The sequence below is a fragment of the Stegastes partitus genome, unplaced genomic scaffold (genome assembly GCF_000690725.1).
Source record: "Stegastes partitus isolate 25-593 unplaced genomic scaffold, Stegastes_partitus-1.0.2 Scaffold598, whole genome shotgun sequence".
In the NCBI taxonomy this organism is placed as follows: Eukaryota; Metazoa; Chordata; class Actinopteri; family Pomacentridae; genus Stegastes; species Stegastes partitus.
This window is the reverse complement of record NW_007578329.1, coordinates 373,177-382,356: the sequence shown is the minus strand read 5'-3', so window position 1 is coordinate 382,356 and position 9,180 is coordinate 373,177. Positions and strand designations below refer to the sequence as shown.

Genomic DNA, 9,180 nt, shown 5'->3' with positions numbered 1-9,180 from the left:
GGAGGAGACAAAAGAGGAGAGGAAGGAGGAGAGGAAGGAGGAGAGGAAGGAGGAGAGGAGGGAGGAGAGGAAAGAAGGGAAGCAGAAGAGTAAAAAGAAAAGAAGAGGAGGAGGAAGAGGAGGAAGAGGAGGAAGAGGAGGAGGGTTTATTCAGGTTCAGAGACTAAAGCAGCTGTTTAAAGCATCCTTGTTCTCAGTAGAACCTGATGAGCAGAACCTCCTCCTCCTCCTCCTCCTCCTCCCATCTCCATTTTAGACCCTGGAGTCCAGCTTCCCCCTCAGCTGGAGGAGAGACGGCGGCTCGGCCTCAGTGTTGAATTTCGTAATGGAATGCTAACTGCTCATCCGGATCCCTCCTCCTCCTCCTCCTCCTCCTCCTCCTCCTGCTCCTGACCAAGACCAGCACCGACCACAGCCAGATCCTCCCAAACACCAGAGCTGCTGGTGTGAATCGGACGGAGCCGCTGAGCCGCCAGGAGGCCCGAAACCCATCAGAACAGGCCGACGGGTAGAAACCCAGACTCACCGAGACTGAAACCTCCTGACAGAAGCCTGAAGGGCCACCAAGTCTGAACCGAGTCCCCAAAAACCTGCTGCGGACCCACCAGCGTCCCCCCTCAGCAGCTACCAGGACCAGCGTCCCCCCTCAGCAGCTACCAGGACCAGCGTCCCCCCTCAGCAGCTACCAGGACCAGGACCAGACCAGGAGCTGCACCAAGACTTCATCCTGTTGGTGTGTTTCTGCTACAAATACGCCCAAAATAACACAAAGAAGCCTGAAACGCTAAACGGGCCACGAAGTGGAGTTAGTCTGACCTTTAAAGCACTTTTAACACTAAAAAAGTTTTAAAAAAGGACCTTAAAGTGGAATTAAGCCGCTCTAAAAGGCACCAAAACACAATTTAAGTGGAATAAAGTCAAGTTAAAGCACTTTTATGCCGTTTCGAAGCAGAAACTGAGCTACAGATGCGTCACCGTGACTCCACCAGAACTCAAAGTGTAAAAAACAGCCTCTGAGCAGCAGAAATGTCGTTTATCCTGCAGGATGTTGGTTTATTTCTGCTTCATATACACTTAAATTAATGCAAAGAACCCTAAAATAAGCAAAAAAGGACCTTAAAGTTGCATCAAAACACAATTTGTCACAGTTTCTGTTTAAAATACACATAAATTAACTCTAAAACTGAAATAGAAGCCATAATAAGGACCTTAAAGTGCAATAAAGTCACATTAGAAAGACATTTAATGCACTTTTATGCAGTTTTAAAGCATGAATTAAGCTACAGATGCGTCAACGTCCCCCCACAGCAGCTCCAAGCACCAGAACCAGAGTCGGAGCTGCACCAGTGTTCTGTATCCTGCAGGGTGTTGGTTTATTTCTGCTTCATCTACACATAAATTAACACAAAGAGGACCTTAAAGTGTCATAAAGTCAAATTAAAGTGACATTTAATGCACTTTTATGCACTTTTGAATCATGAATGAAGCTGCAGACACGTCACTGTGACTCTATGAGAGCTCAAAGCACCAACATCAGTGGATTTTGTTTGTTTGTTGGTACATTTGACTCCAAACGAAGCCTTAAAAACCCCTAAAAACACACTGAGCTGCTGTTTATCTGACTGCTGGTACAAAAACCAAACGCACTGCAGTCGGACGGCGCCGGACGGGTCGGCTCCAGAGGTTCTGTGACATGAACAACCCAAGAAATTCAACTTTTATTGACGTTTTTAATGATTTGTTCTGGTTCCACTGAGCTGCAGGATGAAGAAAATTCAACTGGAGAGAGTAAAAGTGAGGCTAGAATCAGGAAGTAGGAGGTCAGGAGAGGAAAAGTGAAACTAAAGCGAACAAACATGAAGTTTAAACTCCGTAAACTCACAAAAACTCGATTTTAACTCCAATAAACGCACTTTAAAGTCACTTTATCCGCAGTTTGACTCCAAACCAGGAGGAGTGATGAAGTTTGACCCGAGCTGCGGGTCAGACTGAGTGTTATTGATCCCTTATTGATTGATTATTGATCGATTATTGAGGCCGTTTTGGGGCTAAAATGGTGGTTTGGTGCCGCCGGAGCTGCAGATGGAGGTTCCAGTGACACGGAGTCAATGATTGACCGGAGCAGCGATAACAGCCGCCGGTAACCGGAGCACACCTGGTCGGACTTTTTACCGGCGGCGGCAGCAGCAGCATCCTCCTCCTCCTCCTCCTCCACAGAGGAGGAAGAAAAGGAAAGAAAAACGGAAAAAAACACCGACGACGAAGCTAACGGCTAAAGCTAGCTGCTACAAAAATAAATAAATAAATAAAAAAGTTGTCAAAGTGCGGCTCCGGCGGCTGGAGGCGGATTAACGGCGACACCGAGTCCCGAGTTAACGTTTAAAATGGAAGTTAAAGATGTCGAAAGAGAGGAACGGATCACCGGAGGAGGAGGAGGAGGAGGAGGAGGAGGAGGATGCAACAGGCGTCACGTCGATGCTGCTGCTGCTGCTGCAACCGGAGACGGTGGAAAAGTGTCGGAAACGCGGCGAAAAGTCGCCAAACAGCCGCGGAACCGGGTCCGGACCGGGCGGCTCGGCTCCGCGGGCCGCCGCGGCTCCGCGTCCCGCCGCCTGCTCGCTGCGCTGCGGCCGCTTTGCTGCGAAATGTTCCCGGACAAGGTCACCGCGGCGGCGTCCAGCTAGCGGCAGTTAGCGCGGAGGCTAGCGGAAGCGAGGCCATCGGTCGTTTCAAAATAAAGCTTGAAACGACTCGTTACCTTCTAACTGGACAAAACACAACGTGGCCAGGCTCAAACTTACATCTAAAACAGAGATATGAAGATTTCTAACGTTTAAAGGCGATTTAATCACTTTTTCTAGGAGTTTCTGAGGCTCCAGGAGACTAAAATACACTGAAGTTGATGTAAATAGAAGCAAAAACCACAGAAAGTCGAGCTACAGGTTAAAATAAAGAAGTAAAAGCTTCTAAAGCATGACACAGATGCACCATAAGGCCCGTATCTGCTACAGACTAACAAAGCCACTCATAAACGAACAAATGACAGCATGTTCATGAAGCTACAGGGACCATGAAGTCACCGTGGAGGGTGAGGGTTAGGAGTCGACAGAAAAACACAAAGATCACCAGAAAAATCAGTAAAACGCTGCCACCAGTGACAAACACGGCATTAGGAGGCAGCGTAGCTCAGATTCATGCAGCTGCAGACGCGTAGAGCCGCTGATAAACACAACACAATGCATTCAAATGAATGTACAGAACCCACAACAAGCAGAGCTCCACACATCAGGCGGAGCTTCAGGGACCAGAACGCCTCCCAAAACTCAAACTGTCTCGTTCTAAGTGATCGAAGAGACACAATCGTACCATAAAGATGCACCACGGAGCCCAGAGGTTAGGAGTAGTCATGTAAAGGCACCGTCTGAGGCCGTATGCAGAAATAAAAACGTGCTGCAGACGCATCACAGCGACTCCACAGCAGCTCAGAGTCACTAAACGGACTCTGAGCTGCAGCCTGGACACAAAACCAGAACAAAACGCGCTTTAAGTTGAGCTGGAAAGGCCAGAAAACAGAACCTTCCTGCACAAAATCTCCCCTAAAGTCACAGTTAATGCACTTCTAAGCAGAACCAAGATGCTCTGAAAGCCGCTGGACTTCCTGCACAAGCATCTGATGCAAGATGGCCGAACACAACATCCAGCTCAGGATGAGCAGGTTCTGGATCAGATCCCCAAATATTATAAAGAAGAAGCTAAAGAGAGGAAAAACCACATCATTGTTTTTACGTTTTAGTGGAAAATAAACCCAGAAATGAAGCGTTCCTGCTGAATTCAAACCAAAAACACATGAAATTAAAAGTTAAAAGCTTCATAAAGTGTCTGCAGCTGAACCAGCGTCACATTTAAAGATGTTTTATACAAAATAAAAGCACTTCTGAGGCATTAACTCACAATAACGTTCCAGGAAAGCAGCAACAACAAAAAAAAGCAGAATTTAAACGTTTGGAGTCGCTGAGATGAAATAAAGTCACAAAGACGTTCCAGAAATTCAGCAAAATCCCGACAAACGGTTAAAAAAGTCAATAAACTCACAAAAACCTGGATTAAAACAATAAAAGCTCTTCACAGAGAACGACTTTCAGCATCGACTCGAGTCATTTTTAAAGACAAAAAACTCTAAATGTCTTCAGACAAACTGAATATTTTGCTCTTTTTCATCTTTTCTTCGCCCAAACAAACGACTGATTCACTAACTGGAGATAAAAATGTGAAGTTTTACAGCAAAAGTGAAGAAAAAGCTGAAACTGCAGCGACGAATCCATCAGTCAGTCGGTGTTTGAACTGTTTTTTACGAAAATAAAAGTCTAAATCCTCCAACTTCCTTCAATAAGATGTGAATATAAATAAATAGATGTTTTAAAAAACGATATTTTTCTGGTTTCTTTCCTCCTTCAGTAAACTGAACGTTTTGGGACCAAACTGAACCCAAACCGATCGTCAGTACCAGTACAAAATCCTCTGATGTGATTTTATTCAGTTCATTTTTTACATAAAGCAGCAAAACGAGCTCACAAATAAGAAAAAACACCTTCAGCTGCTCTGATCCATCGATTAAGCTTTCAGCCGGTTTCATCGTCGGTTTGGAGGATTTTTATAGAAAAAGTGAATATTCAGGTTTCTGACGTCAAAAAAATAAACTTTTTCTGACATTTATGAGACAAAACCACCAAAATGCTGCTTTTTTAGTTGATTTCTCTGATTGCTGATTGTAAAATGAGAACATTTTCTGGTTTCTGACACTAAACTGAACATTTGTGGACAAAACTCAACTTTTTCTGACATTTAATCTGAAACTGAAACAATCATCAGCTGCAGGTATGAAGTGACAAACAACCGATTCAGCAACAGATAAAACATCCAAATCATCACTAATCTGCTCACTAATACCTTCAGTGCGCACAAAGCTGAACATCTGCATCAACAGGTCTCCCCATCGCGCTGCGCAGCAACAGGTGGTTTTATTGTGAAAGGGTTCGGCCCGGGCGGCGGTGCTAGCTGCCGTTAGCTTGTCTGGTAGCTTCACACATGGCCACTAGCAGCGAGGCTCCGACCAAAGTGCACCCGAGATATGGATGCTCGACTCCGGCGGCGAGCAGACTTTGAACCCCCCCCTCCTCCCCTCCCCTCCGTCCTGCCGCCCTCCCCGCGGGGCAAAAAGCCCCACTAACTGCCCCCGGGGGGGTTAAAAGTTGCACCAAAAAGTGTATAAAAACAACAGAAGCGCAGAAAAGCAGCCCACACAGGCGGATAATTAGCTGAAGTGAATGAGGAAGAGGCTGAATTCCACCGCTTGGATGCGCATCAAACTAGGAAGCAACACGGAGAGAGGAGAGAAAAACGAGTCTCACATCTCCGCGCAAAGTTCTACCCCAAAAAACAGCCGCAACAAGTGGAAACTTTTGCGGAAACATCGACGGAAAGGCAGAAGAGCGGAGAAAAAGGCAGCGATGGAGAAGCAGAGAACGGGCAGACTTACGCTTCACTTTGTTGGGGTTGGGCTGCTTGCGCCGAGACATCGTGGCGAGGATGATGATGATGATGATGATGGTGGTGGTGGTGGTGGGGGCGATGGTGATGATGAAGATGAAGAGGATGATGGTGGATGATAAAAGGAAAAAAAAAAAAAAAAGAAAAAGGGGGAGAGAGAAGCTGCAAACTCGCTCCGAAGAGGAGAGGAATCAAAATGGCGTTTCCGAAGGGATGTGCAAACTTGGACAAACTTTACTCCGGCTTCTCCTCCCCTCCTCCTCCCTCCTCTCTCCTCCCTCCCTCCTCCTCCTCTCTGCGGCTCTTCCTCCCTTCTTCCTTCGCTCTCCTCTCCCGGAGAATTAAAAAAAAAAAAAAAAAAAAAAAACTCGAGGAAAGCAGCCGTCGAGAGGAAAAACTGCGTTAATTTCAGGATGTATTTTTTGCGTCTTTTGCGCGCCGGGACTCCCAGCAGCTCCGTCCCCCCTCCGGCTCTCTCTCTCTCGGCGTGTCTCGGTGTCTCTCTCCCTCTAAACCTGATAAGTAAAGCTCATCACGTGTTGTCTCTCCAGTCTCCAAGGGGACGTGGCCACCAAGCATCTCTGTCTTTACGCACGGACACGCGTTACTTCTGCGTTTTTACGCAGCAGCATCCCGTTTCCTCACCATGTCCAGTCCACAGATCCACACTGTTTACGCATTTACCCACAACTTTACGCACAAAATACGCACTTTAAACCCTCACCACACTCACATTTCCGCCACTTGTTGCTAACTCATCCACAACTTTCCCTCCAACTCACTCTAAAGTCGCTCTTTTTGTCATTCTGCTGCGTAAACTTTCACATCCAGGCGCTCGTTTTATCGTCCTGCGCCGACTTTAAGGTGTTCAAAGATAAGAAGCCATCCAGCCACACTGCAGGAGCAGCAGCAGCAACTATCGCGATGTTTGAGCGGGGAAGAAGCGGGAGGGGAAGGGTGAGATATCGCGGGATTTGGAGAGCAGAAAGACAGAGAGAGGATGCCAACCGTCAGCCGGAGGGGGGTTGGAAGAAAACTGCTGCTGTTTCCAGGGAGGTGTTGGTGAAGCAATCAGCGCACTTTGAAGCTTTGTTTGCATTCAAAGTCAAGTCAGGAGCAAACTGATGACATCTGAGGCCTCAAACATGGCCTCACGAGTGAAGTAATCATATTTTAAAGAGTAAAAGTGACGCTAAAAGTACAAAAAACATCAAGTTAAACCGCAAATACGAAGCAAAAAGTAAAGTAATGACGTTTAAAAGGTTAAAAGTCAAGTCAAAAGTGAAATAATACCACCTTCAACCTTAAATATGAAGTCAAATGTAAAGTAATGGCATTTATATCATTAAAAGTAAAGTTAAAAGTTAATTAATATTAACTTGGACCATAAATGTGAAGTAAAAAGTAAAATAATTACATTTTAAACATTAAAAATAAAGTCAGAAGTCCAAAAAAGCACCAAAGTTAACCCGTGAATCTGGTGTCAAACGTAAATTAATGACATTTGTGTCATTAAAAGTGACTTCATGTTAACTTGAACCTTAAATGTGGAGCAAAACGTAAAGTTAACACATTTTAAACATTACAAAGCGTCCTGCGGATGAAGTCAGCTGTTGGAGGTAAAACCAGATCAGGTTCCAGCCAAAGAGTCGTTAGCGCTTCTGTCGCCGGGTAGAAATCCTGCTCAACGGGGCGCTACGCATCTGAAAGGCCTCGGCTCCTCTGGGAACCCTTTGAGCACCTCCAGAACTGGAAGAACCAGACGGACCAGAGGAGGGGTTCGGGTGGCGGCCTGCATCCCCCCAACGTTTGGTCGACTGCAAACCAGCGGTGATGCGCTGCTGGTTTAGCTCGCCGTCGCTACCGAATACACATGAGTTTAAAGCAAACTGCAACAAAAGAAAGTGACCTAATCTCGTTTCTATTGACTGCGTCGCATCAAAGTGTCACCAGAAGGTGGCGCCGTAAAGACAAGGTGAAGCAAACAGCAGGTGGCGCCACTGAGCAGAAGAAGAAACGACCCTGCTAAAAAAAAAACAAGAAGATCCAAACGTGAAGAAGAAAGCAGAAAAACATGGAGGAATTATGAAGAAGAAGGTCACAGTTTCAGCTCGGCTGCTGTTGTACATTTGGGTTCATCCTCTGGACACGCTGAACATCTGCGATACAGTCGATGATTTCATGTTCATTTGGGATTTTTGTTCTCAGTTTAGTAAAATAACCAAAGTATCCTGCAGGTGGTGCCTCAAAACGCCCTTCCAGAGTCTAAAACAATTCAGAGGTTCATCCTCTGTGGATCACTAAAAATAAGTGAAACTTAACAGCTTGGTTGTAAAATTTGTTGTGTACACGTAGGTTTCTTTGAGAGTTGCAGCAGAAAAAGGTACAACCTTCAGGACTCATCTTCAGGAGATCCTGAATTACCTCAAACAAGAATAAAAACTTTTTGTTGATAAATTTTGGACGTTTTTCTGGTTCGTCCTCTGGATAGTATGAATATGTGACATGTTTCTGAATGGATTCGTCTTTGTTTGGGCTTTTGGTTCTCAGTTTAACAAAGTAAGTAAAGTGTCCTGGAGGTGGCGCCTTGAAAAGGAAAGAGGTTCATCCTCTGGGGATCATGACCATTAAAATTGTTGTAGGATTTGTTGGGAACCAGTGGGTTGTCTTGAGAGTGGCAGCAGTAAAAGGGGCAGTATTTAGGATTCATCTTCAGGAGATCATGAATTCTTCTTCTGAAAATAATCTCAAGGCAGCGAAAAAACATTTTGAGAAACTTTTAAAACTTTTTTAACTGCATAAAAATATGTAATGGATTCTGAGCCACTGCTGTACGATCGTCTGGGTTCATCCTCTGAGCACTACGAATATCTGTGGCGTATTTTCTTTGTTTGGGTTTTTTGTTTCTCGGTTTAACAGATAAATTATCCTGAGGGTGGACCTGCAGAAAAGCCCACAAAGGGTCAGGAATGCTCAAAGGTTCATCCTCTGGGGATCAGGATCATTCAAATTCAAAGAGCATGTTGTAACATTTGCTGTGTTCAGCTGGATTTTCTTGAGCGTGGCAGCAGAAGAAATGAAGTGCGATGTTTAGGATTCATCTTCAGCAGATCATGAGCGTATAAACTTAAGGACGGTTTCTTCCAAATTCGCCTTTTTCTGCCGCTGCGCGTCAAGATGTGGTGAAAATGCTTCGGTGGAGCTGCAGGTGGCGCCGATGAACCACCACCGAAGAAGAAACGGCGACAAACAACGTTAAACAAGATGGCCGAAACACGCGCTTGTGTTACTTGTGGACGTTGAAGTCGTAGAAACAGCTCCCCCTGCTGTTCAGACCTGGTGTTCACTAAATGTTGGTGGATTAACGGGAGAACCGTTTGACCCGAGTGGGCCCATCGTGTCTCCAGACGTTGTTTTTATCTGCTCGCAGCTTCAGGTTCAAAGCAGAAGCTCAGACGTCCCCGGCAGCTTCCTGTCCGACTCCAGCCTTAAAGACGTGAAGCAGAAGGCCGAGTCCCCGCAGAGAGACCGAGTGCTCGAGTCCTGGCAGCGTGAGGAAAAGCAGCCGACACACTCGGAGCCGCGAAAGCAGATAACGAGGTTACGTCACTAATCCAATCAGCGCTTTTCACC

The 9,180-nt window shown here is 45.8% G+C and overlaps 1 protein-coding gene across 2 annotated transcripts in view; it reads right to left on the bottom strand.

Moving 5' to 3' along the window:
• rreb1a (ras responsive element binding protein 1a) overlaps positions 1 to 6,207 on the bottom strand; it is a 74,193-nt gene extending 67,986 nt beyond the window's left edge. For both annotated transcript variants that reach the window (XM_008289201.1, XM_008289203.1), the window contains exon 1: positions 5,537 to 6,207. The gene's annotated coding sequence lies outside the window, so the exon portion shown is untranslated. The remainder of the gene's footprint in view (positions 1 to 5,536) is intronic.
• Between the last annotated feature and the right edge of the window lie 2,973 nt (positions 6,208 to 9,180).